The 13,191-nt window shown below is 42.9% G+C and overlaps 1 protein-coding gene across 2 annotated transcripts in view; it reads right to left on the bottom strand.

The window, feature by feature from the left end:
* The window catches only part of gatad2b (GATA zinc finger domain containing 2B), a 56,698-nt gene extending 45,098 nt beyond the window's left edge, over positions 1-11,600 (bottom strand). Inside the window, exon 1 of one of the 2 annotated variants that reach the window (XM_034094355.2) lies at positions 11,332-11,600. The gene's annotated coding sequence lies outside the window, so the exon portion shown is untranslated. The remainder of the gene's footprint in view (positions 1-11,331) is intronic. The other variant, XM_034094354.2, reaches the window with a different exon arrangement.
* Between the last annotated feature and the right edge of the window lie 1,591 nt (positions 11,601-13,191).

A 13,191-nucleotide genomic window follows, 5' to 3' on the forward strand; every position in this document is an offset into this window, starting at 1 on the left:
AAGTAGTAAGGGTAGTTTTATCTTGAGTTCTGTGCCAATGTCCGTTAGCATTTTTCGCTCAGGGGTCATTTAGATGCTTCTTATGAGACTTGTGTTTTGTTTTGGTAAACATGGTTTGTATCGTCAGTTAGCTGAGATTATTTCCGTTAATCTGGTATAACACATTAATAGGTTCTTAAATATGAAGATCCCCTGAGACACAGTATCGTGAATTTTTTTTTTACATTACGTTTTTTATGAATTGAACAACAGAAAAATAATCGTTAGATTAGTCGACTAATCGATCAAATAATCGCCTGATTAATCGTTTTCAAAATAATCGTTTCCCCCCAGCACTAGTATTTACTATCGTACAAGAATACTTCTACTTGTTTTGACAAAAGAATAGTACTTTAACTTGAGTCCAGTTGTACTACTGTTGATTGAATTGAATTAAGTACCAGATCAACCAGGTCTTGGGTGTAGAAAACAAGACACCTAGGACCAGGGCCGTATCCAGGATTACCTAAATACCGAGGTCCAAACATGCTAGGGGGATTCAGGGGGATTCGGGGGTATATCCCCCCGAGATGTTTGGGATTTTCATGATCTGGTTAGGTGCTTTATAAGTCCTGTGGGGGATCACAAATTGGATAATATATTGATTTTAAACCATGTCAGTGGGCTGCAGCATCAATTATTTTTGAAAGTGTGATGCATAATAATCAGTTGATTGTTACATATTAATGATCTGGACATGCAGAAGAGGCAAAAATGATCACACAACATTGTCAACATTCATTTCCCATCAATTCAGCAATTTAGTTCATTTAACTTGTTTGCATTATTTGTTTTAATTTAAATCTGTTTTGTTTGATTCTCAAAAGAGAACAAAGATGTAAGCAAATTGTGTTTTATACAATTGTATGTTATTATGACATAACTGCAATAGATATATGTTGTTTTACAATTATACCTATTGTCTATATTGTAAATGAAGACTATTGTTATAGATGGATAGATGGATAGATAGATGGATGGATAGATGGATAGATGGATAGATGGATGGATGGATAGATAGATAGATGGATAGATGGATAGATGGATAGATGGATAGATAAATGAATAGATGGATAGATAGATGGATAAATAGATAGATGGATAGATGGATAGATAGATAGATGGATAGATGGATAGTAGGGGTGTAACGGTACACGTACCCGTACCGAAATTATTCGGTACGGGCCCTTCGGTTCGGTACACGTGTGTACCGAAGTGTACCGAACGAATATAACGTTAAACGTAAAAAATTGAGAACGTGAACAACTTCTTGGAAGTAATCTCAGGTGCTGCGTCGCAGCATTCAGAGTAATTTGCTCCCATTGTGTTCAACGCGTCATAGAGCGAGCAAGTCATTTCATTGGATGAGCTGGTCAGAGGGATGCGTTCAAATGTAGTCAGTAATTTGAGGAACGACAGTAATTTGTCGAAATGGCGAACGCAGATAAAGTTGAGCTCGAAAATTCTCCAGCATCATTGAAGTCTCCGGTTGGGGAACATTTTGGTTTCGCAGTTACGTACAAGGATGACGGACAAAGACAGGTGGACCGAACCAAAGCTGTTTGTCGGCATTGTTCAACTAAAATTAGTTACGCGGCTGGCAATACATCAAACTTGCACTCATTTGAAAAGGCATCACCCGAACGTGAATATCACCGGTACCAAAAGACTGAAGTGCAAACCCAACTCCCACTAGCATTTAAGCCTCCACCAAAAACTTCAGACCGAGCCAAAGCTATTACAAACGGCAAATATCCTTATGTTGCCATGTTAGCAAAGCGCTACCTGGCTGTATCTGCTACTACCTCTGTCCCTAGCGAGAGGGTGTTCTCCACGGCAGGAGACATTGTTAGTGCCAGCTGATCTGCCCTTTCGGCAAGCAATGTGGACAAGTTCATCTTTCTTTAAAAAAACATGAAATGACAAGCAAGTCCTAATGTCAAACTGGCTGCTTAGGTACTAGTACAGTACAGTTCAAATACAGATCATTTCAGTTCATCGAAATGCTGCACCTTAATGTTTATTTTATTATATTTTATATTTATTTGAGTGAATACATTATTCACAGTTTAATAATAATTAAAAAAAAATATGTTATGTTTTGTGATAATTTTTTCTGCTGTACCGAAAACGTACCGAACCGAACCGTGACCTAAAAACCGAGGTACGTACCGAACCGAAATGTTTGTGAACCGTTACACCCCTAATGGATAGATAGATGGATAGCTTGATAGATGGATAGATAAATAGATAGATGAATAGATATATAGATGGATAGATATATAGATGGATAGATAGATGGATAAATAGATAGATGAATAGATGGATAGATAGCTGGATAGATGGATAGATAAATAGATAGATGAATAGATAGATAGATGGATAGATAGATGGATAGATATATAGCTGGATAGATGGATAGATAAATAGATAGATGAATAGATAGATGGATAGATATATAGCTGGATAGATGGATAGATAAATAGATAGATGGATAGATAGCTGGATAGATGGATAGATAAATAGATAGATGAATAGATAGCTGGATAGATGGATAGATGAATAGATAGATGGATATATAGATATATAGATAAATAGATAGATGGGGTTATTAAGCCTACATTATTTTGTGTGACTGTACCTGCAGTTCCTCCCTGACTTCCATCACTTTCTCTCTCTCTCTCTTTCTCTCTGCCTGTCCTGTCTCTTCCTTACCAAAGCTGAACTTTGACTGACATAGTCTTTTCATTTCATCTGAGTCAGTGTAAAAAGAAAACAATACAATATAGAAATCCAATGTTATATCTTCAATGTTTTACTCCAAGAAAAGCATTACAACGTTTGATAAAAGGTAATACTTCTGACATTGGATGAATGTAATTAACGTTAGCTCTCTAGCTAGTTCATTCACGCAATTTAAACCAAAGTATAGCCTATAGCTGCAATATCAGTTAGTGTGCATGTTGTCGAACGTCCACTGACTAACGTAGAGCGTTCACAGGATCTGCTGGTCCTATGATGTCCTGATGAACAGAAAGACAAGCAGCCCTCTGGACTCAGATCTCTAGATACCTCATCTCTCCTCTGGACTCAGATCTCTAGATACCTCATCTCTCCTCTGGACTCAGATCTCTAGATACCTCATCTCTCCTCTGGACTCAGATCTCTAGATACCTCATCTCTCCTCTGGACTCAGATCTCTAGATACCTCATCTCTCCTCTGGACTCAGATCTCTAGATCCCTCATCACTCCTCTGGACTCAGATCTCTAGATACCTCATCTATCCTCTGGACTCAGATCTCTAGATACCTCATCTCTCCTCTGGACTCAGATCTCTAGATCCCTCATCACTCCTCTGGACTCAGATCTCTAGATACCTCATCTATCCTCTGGACTCAGATCTCTAGATACCTCATCTCTCCGCTGGACTCAGATCTCTAGATACCTCATCTCTCCGCTGGACTCAGATCTCTAGATACCTCATCTCTCCTCTGGACTCAGATCTCTAGTTACCTCATCTCTCCTCTGAACTCAGATCTCTAGATACCTCATCTCTCCTCTGGACTCAGATCTCTAGATCCCTCATCACTCCTCTGGACTCAGATCTCTAGATACCTCATCTCTCCTCCTCTGGACTCAGATCTCTAGATACCCCATCTCTCCTCCTCTGGACTCAGATCTCTAGATACCTCATCCCTCCTCTGGACTCAGATCTCTAGATACCCCATCTCTCCTCCTCTGGACTCAGAACTCTAGATACCTCATCTCTCCTCTGGACTCAGAACTCTAGATACCTCATCTCTCCTCTGGACTCAGGTCTCTAGATACCTCATCTCTCCTCTGGACTCAGATATCTAGATACCTCATCACTCCTCCTCTGGACTCAGATCTCTAGATACCTCATCACTCCTCCTCTGAACTCAGATCTCTAGATACCTCATCTCTCCGCTGGACTCAGAACTCTAGATACCTCATCTCTCCGCTGGACTCAGATCTCTAGATACCTCATCTCTCCTCCTCTGTACTCAGATCTCTAGATACCTCATCTCTCCGCTGGACTCAGAACTCTAGTTACCTCATCTCTCCTCTGAACTCAGATCTCTAGATACCTCATCTCTCCTCTGGACTCAGATCTCTAGATCCCTCATCACTCCTCTGGACTCAGATCTCTAGATACCTCATCTCTCCTCCTCTGGACTCAGATCTCTAGATACCCCATCTCTCCTCCTCTGGACTCAGATCTCTAGATACCTCATCCCTCCTCTGGACTCAGATCTCTAGATACCCCATCTCTCCTCCTCTGGACTCAGAACTCTAGATACCTCATCTCTCCTCTGGACTCAGAACTCTAGATACCTCATCTCTCCTCTGGACTCAGGTCTCTAGATACCTCATCTCTCCTCTGGACTCAGATATCTAGATACCTCATCACTCCTCCTCTGGACTCAGATCTCTAGATACCTCATCACTCCTCCTCTGAACTCAGATCTCTAGATACCTCATCTCTCCGCTGGACTCAGAACTCTAGATACCTCATCTCTCCGCTGGACTCAGATCTCTAGATACCTCATCTCTCCTCCTCTGAACTCAGATCTCTAGATACCTCATCTCTCCGCTGGACTCAGAACTCTAGATACCTCATCTCTCCGCTGGACTCAGATCTCTAGATACCTCATCTCTCCTCCTCTGTACTCAGATCTCTAGATACCTCATCTCTCCTCCTCTGTACTCAGATCTCTAGATACCTCATCTATCCTCTGGACTCAGATCTCTAGATACCTCATCTCTCCTCCTCTGCTCCGGTTCAAGTCCGGGCTGCGGAGGTTTGTTGAAACATGTCGTCTTCTTCTGTTTGCTTTAACAGAGGCTACGTAGTTATGCAGCGCCCCCTTCGGCAGTAAATGGAAGTTATACAAAGAATCCCGTTTAGTGCCGTTATTTCAGAAGTTTAGTTATATACACAGCTCGGAAAATATTACAGAGGTCCGGACCTCAATGGTGGATACGGCCCTGCCTAGGACTTTCTCAAGTTTCAAATTCAAAATGAATACATTGAGTTAATAATCAAATATTAATTGTTAGTTGCGGCAATAGGGATGCCACCATAACAGTATATTAGTAGTTGAAAACAGGTAAATTCTATGATTCTCAGTGTCAATTGTATGTCACGCTATAAAAAAAAAATGCATTCTTTTTTAAAATCAACAAAAACTCCAAAAGGACCATTACATTAGCTTAAAATGAATCCATGTTTATCTGAAAATGAGCCAGAGCACCATCCGACTGACTTCGATAGAGCGGGTCACCTCATGTACAGAAGGCAGGCCTTTAGGAGTATTTGTCACGCTTCTTGGTGGCTCAGGTTAGCATTCTCCTTCTTAGATGTTGATCTGCTGTGGTAAATGGTATTCTTTGTGCACTGCAAGGTGGCAAAGAAGATACCGGCCTGTCTCCATGAAGCACAAACATGTATTGGCTTCAACTCTCATTGAACGGCCCTCCCCTCTGCATCAGCTTTTCTTTTCGTGGACACTCACATCGCAAAGCAGCATCAATTGTATGATAAGCAAATTACATTATTTGAAAGCTTTCAAGGACAACATAACATGAAGCGGGTGATTGGGTCCGCAGGTCCTGAGTTTGACACATATCTCTTCTATGTGGCCTTCATAACCTGTGCGCAAATATATTTATATATAAAAAGGGAGGATTTCAGTGTCTGAGGTAGGGCTGCTCAATTCATCGTATTTTAATAGCAATTACGATTTTGGCTTGCAACGATTATGAAAACAAAATAAAATGTTTTTATTTATTGGTTATTCAGTTGAATTATACCAATGTTTCTCAAACCAGTTAACCAATAAAAAAAAACACTTGCAGACCGGTATGGTAATCAACTGTTAAAAACATACTGTTCACAATTGTTTTTTCAATAAATGGATGTTTTCAAAGTAAATGGATAATCGGTTTTAATAATCGTGATATCAATTATTGACCCAAATAATCGAGATTATGATTTTTGCCATAATCGAGCAGCGCTAGTCTGAGGCCATTAACAGAAACATCCTCCACAAGTGATCGGAGCAGCCTTTAACTTTAGTTGAGTGTGCTTTATGATGTATTCTATATATTGCTCATTAGACCTTTTCTTAACCAATGAAAATGTCCAGCTCAGAGTGCTGGATGTATGACCTCACAGTATGAACACCTGACCCTAACCAATACACATATCGAGTTTTGAGAATCTGAGGTCATTTGGAGCAACCACTGATCATGTGGTGCGCAATTATTGCATTTCCTGTCTTAAATTAGAAAGCAAATATCACATTTTCTGGATGTAATATAAATCCCTGACACAGTAGGCCCAGGGTTCTGTCTGAACGCTGCGCCCTCTTACTTTCGGCATGCGCCCTGATACCAAAATGCAGATTTGCAATTCAGAGTGATGCCAGAAAACAATATTTCTGTTCTTCAAAAACTGTATAATTACTCCAAAAATATGAAAATCGTTTCAGATAGACCGTCAGACGGCTTTGATTTGACGGAGCTCCGAATAAGTAGGGGACTGATTTCCAGTGGGTCTGCGGGGGACGAGCGGCAGGCAGGCAGCAGCTGACTCTGAAACTGAGTTCTGAATCAGTTTGTTATACTGCCCTTTTTTCTGGAGAGGGAGTAAAGAAACGGAACTCAGGATTTATTTGTTGTTTCAGGTGAAATATATATATATATATGAATTTGTGTGTACACAACAATCTTAATGTTAGAAACAATTTAAATAGATGTTATGAATTATCGTATTTAAAAATGCACGCATATATAATAACACCCCATCTTAGAATGATCTTCTATGTTTTATCAGGATGAAATTAAAAACATTGTGTCTGTGCAGTGAGCGCTGCGTGGACTGGGGTGACCTTGTGAGCACCTGGCCTGGCGCAGCACAGCGCTGCAGCAGGGATGTGCACGCTGACTGCATCGCACTCTGCCCTGCCCTGCACGACAGTACCTAGGAACCCGGCTTCATGGACTCATTACAGATCAATTAGTGCTGAGCTTGCAGGCCACAGCCCTTCAGCCTGATTACACATCAGACTGACATGACTGGCCAGTCCTTATAGCTCCATCACACCACATCCATATCATATCTATGTGCCTAGACATTGACCCAGAAAATCGGATGCAATAATATCCTAAATCATGTCTTTGCCTGGTTTCAAAGATGAAGATTCTTTCTGAATTTACCAGCTTTTCTATATTTTGCATTTCCCAATTTTGTTCAATAAATCCACCGACTTGTGAATATTTATCGAATTCTCTTTTGCAACATCATTAACGGTCAACCCTACGATATCCTCACATTATTGATCGAGGGATTTGGTCTAAAGAAAGTGTGATTTGGGATTCTCTTCATATCGCTCAGCCCTGTCAGTTATTTCATATTTAACCCTATATTTAGATACAGAGTACAATGGGATACTTATGCTTATTTGCAGCAGAAGATAAGCATGTATGATTAAGTATGGGTGAGAATACAGCTTACTGACCACTATATGACAAACAAGGTGCTGAGGGTTAGAACCTCTCAAAATGATCAGATGAAATGATAAAGTTAGACATGCCGACTGATATCACTGGATCAGCGAGAGAGAAGACGTCTCTGTTGGAATGAAGAGTCCTGACTGTAGAGCGGTGGAGCTCTGGCTCTACGTCACACCCACCCATTGCTTTCAGCCCAAGCAATGGCACCTACAGTGCATCCACTCGCCACGTGTCCATGAACACAGAGACATGGGGTGTGCCACCCCACTATACAGGGGGTGCTATATGGACAATTTGCAGCTGAGCGATTACATCTTAGGATATCAGAGAAACGCACTGAGCAGATGTTAGCCTTTAGCTCGTAGCCGCTCCACTTGTGACCATGCCGACTGCAGGACAGAATCCCACCGTCTTTTGGCGGAAAATCACTGTTTGTCCGTTAAAAGGTGGACCAGCTAACCTCATGCGCTGAGCTTTGCAGTACAGCCCCCCCGAACCCACAACACGCGTGCCAGGCCTTACACCATTTCTGGCAAATGTTATGGAAGGGGCATTTTGCAATTTATATTCATTAATTCTGCACATTACCAATTTAAAGTCCTTCTTTTTTCATTGCGATGCATTTTTTGGCAACCGTTTACTTTGAAAGGACAGAAACTACAGCAGCCAGTGAGATCTTGGATTTTGTTCCCGTCTAGATTCAAGTTCATCTTTTGGAACATTTAACCCTGGTTCTTGTTGGCCACAGCCACCTGAAGAGCGGCCCAAGCGCTGAGTGTTCTGAGTGCCTCCACCTGGCTGCACCGGAGGATCCACATGCCGTTTGAGAATCCCACAAAGAGGTTGCTCTCCAGCCTGATCCACTCTGGCCTTGGGGGGGAGGAAAACGTCATCTTTTCATACTACGATTCATTTGAGCAAAAACATTTTTGCAATAATCAGAATAATTGTTATAATACCTCAAAACCTAAATAGGTTCATACCATGGATAAGAACCTGTTTGTCTTTATTTTCATCTGATTACTAATGTGTTTTCTTTCTCTATGTTTACTGCCATGTCACTTCTGCTGTAACGCTGTACATGACTTCTGATGTGTACATGTACACAGCGCACGGCTGATCAAGCTGCTGCCTTTAACCCTTCATGGCATTGGAATTAGTGGGCAGCCATTATACACACAGTGCCTGGGAGTGCCTTGCTCAAGGGCATCTCAGCCGTGAGGTGAACCTCTCCTAATACTACTCCATTACTACTGTTCAGGGATTTGAACCGCAACCCTCTGGTTCCCAAGTCCCCACAGACTGAGCTGCCGCTGCCCTAGTTGGACATTTTGCTCATAAAATATGCAAAACACCGAACAGAGGCATGTTTGCACCGCCATTGTGTTCGCTTGTGAATTCAGTGCAATCATTTTGACTCTGGACCTGGTTTACCCCTGTGTACGGGTACAGAAGCTGGATTCACCCTCACCACGTGCTACTTCCTGTTCCCCTGCCAGGTGAACTGATCATGGAGCGCTGAGGAACCATGTCACCGCCAGCCATCCAACACTGACACTGCCCTTTGTGTGGGGGGGGTCCAAGTATGCCCTGTACACGTCCCACGTTACACACCGCTTGAAGCCTAAGCATTCTGCGGCTGTGTAGTATATGATCCTGCATCAGAAATCACATTATTCAGAATTGGATGAGGAGATGTCATGTTTGAGGCTTTAACTCGATGACTTCAAGTCATCTCCTTGGTATGGACTGGACATACAAATTGCTCAGATGATGCTGTTCATTGTGTACACATTTGAAAGTACACAATAAGAATGATAAGGCTCAGCTGGGAAACATGCAGTGGCTTTATACTTCTATGCACTAATCAGGGTTTGGAGATCATTATTACGCAAAATATTAATTTCATCTTGCAGTTTAGTGATGGATATTTGATGTTCAGCTACTTTAAGTCCTTCAACAGTCAAAACAACATCGTCTGACTTCCCTCAATGGCAATGCACATTCAAATAGACCGCCAACAATATTTTTGTGAAGGAACATTTTGTTCACCATGACAAAGTTATGCCTCCTTGAATAACATCTTAATAAACAGTGTTTATGTCACGCAGCAGGACATCAGATTGCTTCTACACATGGTAGTAACTATATTATCACAATGTGCATGGTTTCTATCACGACTAGCTGAAGGAGGATTAAAGCCGAATTGCATATTCATCAAAGCCTACACTCTGGAGGTGAATAGTGTAACATGTGTCATGGCAGCATCTGCTGCCACCGCTGGTGAGGGACTGGGAGCTGGAAATAGGAAGAGGAAGGACTCCATCATTGAGAATACTACAGTTCATTCACACTCCTCAACAGCAGGGACCTTTCATTCATACAGACCCACTATCACGATGTGAGTGGAGGGCTGAGTGTAGCAAGGTCTGCCAACTGCTCCACAGCCACAGTCCTTCCACACAGGGTTCAACACTGGTCCCTAAATTCTGTGTCGTATGAAAACCCTTCTATTAAATGCCATGTGTGAGAAAGCGCTCTGCCTGGTCTGCAGAGGAGACAGGACTCAACAAACAGCTGTTTGAAAGTGCAGAGGAAAGTGTAAGGTTACATGGCACAAAGTGACCATTATCCTGCTGTCTGTCAACTTCTTACTCCAACAGACCAATAGTATTGCACTTTCAAAAACGTGTGTAAATGACATAACTACAATGTTTCTTCATGCAAAACTTGAAAATTAGTAATCGTTGTAAATATTATTCATAATGGAGGAAGCTAACACGCCGTGTCTCTTCACCTCATATCACCACCTCCATGTGTGCACAGCCTATTGACGTTCATGTGCAACACAAACACAAAGACAAGCAGTCATATGCATGAGGATCCATCTGCATGTGACTCATGTAAATCTTGAGGAGCAGTGCAGCAACAGAGGAGAGAACAATTCTCTCAGCAGACACGAAATGAGGTCCTGTATGCTGCAGAATAATAGGCAGCACACATTAAATATTGATTTCCATTTGGTCTCTAACGTCATGTCGACATCTCCCTCCGTTAATCCTCCGACCAGGAACAAGCAGCCGCCTGCATGCCGCCTTGCTTTACAGTGAAGTGTTGCTTCTGCTGTCAGCGCCAGGCAGCCATTTAGGTGCATATGGAGCCAGTTGAGTCTACGTAAATGGCTGATGCATTTCGAATTTTTCTACCTAATTGCCGAGAGCCATCAGCGACCCCGGCCTCCTGCTCGCGTGTTTTAATCCGCCACTTCACGCAGCTCTGCTTCAGTAAAAGCATTCAAACGTCTCATATAATCCCGGCGCTCTTTAACAAGTATTCGGAGGCTCTTTCTCCAGTCGGAGTTAACCCCTAGAGACTCCGGATCAAACAATGAAACGGATTGGAGGCATTCCGCACAACGTTCCCATCACAATGTAATCACGAGATATCCGTTACCACTTTAGCTTTTATCAAAACACAACGAGCCGGGCAAGATTAAGATATCCCATAATGATTCTGCTGCGACTCCAGACCTTTAAATGCAAATGAACAGTTCGAGGCGACGGCTGCTGGTCGCCAACATGTCAGCCCGCATCAATAAATAGCAAAGCAAAGCCGCTCTATTGTCTATCAGCATATCCACCGGGAGGAAAACGACACAACAGCTAGCCGTCCTGCCGCAACACCAATCCCGCCGCTGCCGTTTCAAAACATCTCCCGCCGGAGCAGGGCCTCGCGCACATCCTCGGACTCACCTGTGTCTCTTTTCGCCTCAGTGTGTACCGTCTCCGGGTTCACGGTCCGGTCCTGACGCGCTGCAGCGGCTCCTCACCACCAGTCTCCGGCACCGGCAGGCAGCACTGAGCCGCTGATTGGGCCTCGCCAGACGCTCACCCCTCGGTGCAGCTAGACACACCGCTCATTGGCCAGGCAGTCACTCCGTGTAGACCAGACAGACTGCTGATTGGCTGTTCGTTTCCCCAGAAGATCCAGACAGACAGCTGATTAGTCCTCAGGCCGTTATCACTGGAAGCACTCTGACAGCTGATTGGTCGTTTATTTCCGCGGTGGCGACAGAGAGAGATCTGATTGATTGGTTGGTTGGTAGTAGTGTTGTTGTCTGTGTCTGGATGGAGAGCCATGTTAACTCCGATGGGGCTAAAGAAAAAATGTGTTCGTTACATTAATGGAAGTAACGGGGTCGTTTTAATCTTTTTACATACATTCTTTGAGTAACCCGGTTTCCTCGAGTGGAGGCAGGCATTAATAGAAACCTGGTTGATGCCTTGGTATGCTTGATTTCCTGTTGTAGTTGGTAACCGTTTCTTGTGCACGCATGTGCATGACAAAGACCCAAGACAGGGCAACCGAGCTGTGACAGCAGTGCGGATGGCTGATAAGAAACGTCATTACTCCATCAAATCGAATGCCCCCCCCCCCCTGTAGGCTGTCCCTGTGCGCCCTCAGTCATAATGCTGGGACAAAGAAAAGTCCTCAGTCTGCAGCTTCAGATGCTACTGTTCAATAACATTGCCATCCAGGGACGTGCACAGACATTTTGGGGGGCGGGTGCTGAAGTGAGAAAAAGGGCACTTCCCATAATAATTTATAAAAAAAATGTTTTAAAACAAAAAGTTAAATATAGTTGCATATCTCTGACTTACTGACCAATTAATTTTAATACCCTCACACTCACGCAATTGTTTAATACTCAACATAATTTTACAAAATAACCAGCTAACACGGAGACAATGGTCTTTAGTATTCACTACGCACAAGAGCAGACAACAAACTAGTACAATTATTAGTTATTAAATGAGCAGCCAACAATCAAAATTATGAAGTTACTGTTTAAGGACATTACAGGCAAAAAAGATCGTTTTTTCATGTACTTATGTTATTTTGGTCTATTTTGCTTCCATGTTTTCTTTCACTCTAATGGAAATAAAACTTCCAAGAAACCCATAAATGTCTGAATTCATCTATAGATTTAAAGCTAATCTGCATTTAAACATAACATTTCAGGGGAAAATACTGACTTGATCTAAGTAACTATCTGGGTAAGTTGTGATGTGTTTTTTTTAGGGCTGTCAAGTTAACGCGTTAATAACGCGTTAACGCAAAAAAAAATTAACGCCACTAATTATTTTAACGCGATTAACGCATGTCTATTTTTTTTTTCCTCGGCCCCCCCGTAGTTTCAGAGCGCATCGAGTTTAAAATACCATCTACAAGCTGATGCTGTTGACAGCCCCGCTGTTGACAGCCCCGCTCCTGCCGCCCGCTTGCTGCAGACCACACTTCCACGCTCACCGGCAGGCACCGACTGGCCATCGGGAGGACCGGGAGGGTGTGTGTGTGGCCCGAGCGAGCGAGAGAGAGACCTTACGTGCATTACCGTACCGCAGTGTGAACGCGGCTATTGTTGTTGTTAGCATCTGGTGCTAGCTAGCTGCGCTAACGGATATAAGGAGCTGTTTCAATGAAAACAGAGGAGCGAGCTATCCACACAACTGCGCCGAGCACTTGACTTTAAGCAGGAAGCCAGACAGCGGGACATTGTAGGAGAAGTCAGCACACTCATGATTGCAGCGTCCAGGCAGCTCCCGTTCGAG

The sequence above is a fragment of the Pseudochaenichthys georgianus genome, chromosome 11 (assembly GCF_902827115.2).
Source record: "Pseudochaenichthys georgianus chromosome 11, fPseGeo1.2, whole genome shotgun sequence".
Classification (NCBI taxonomy): Eukaryota; Metazoa; Chordata; class Actinopteri; order Perciformes; family Channichthyidae; genus Pseudochaenichthys; species Pseudochaenichthys georgianus.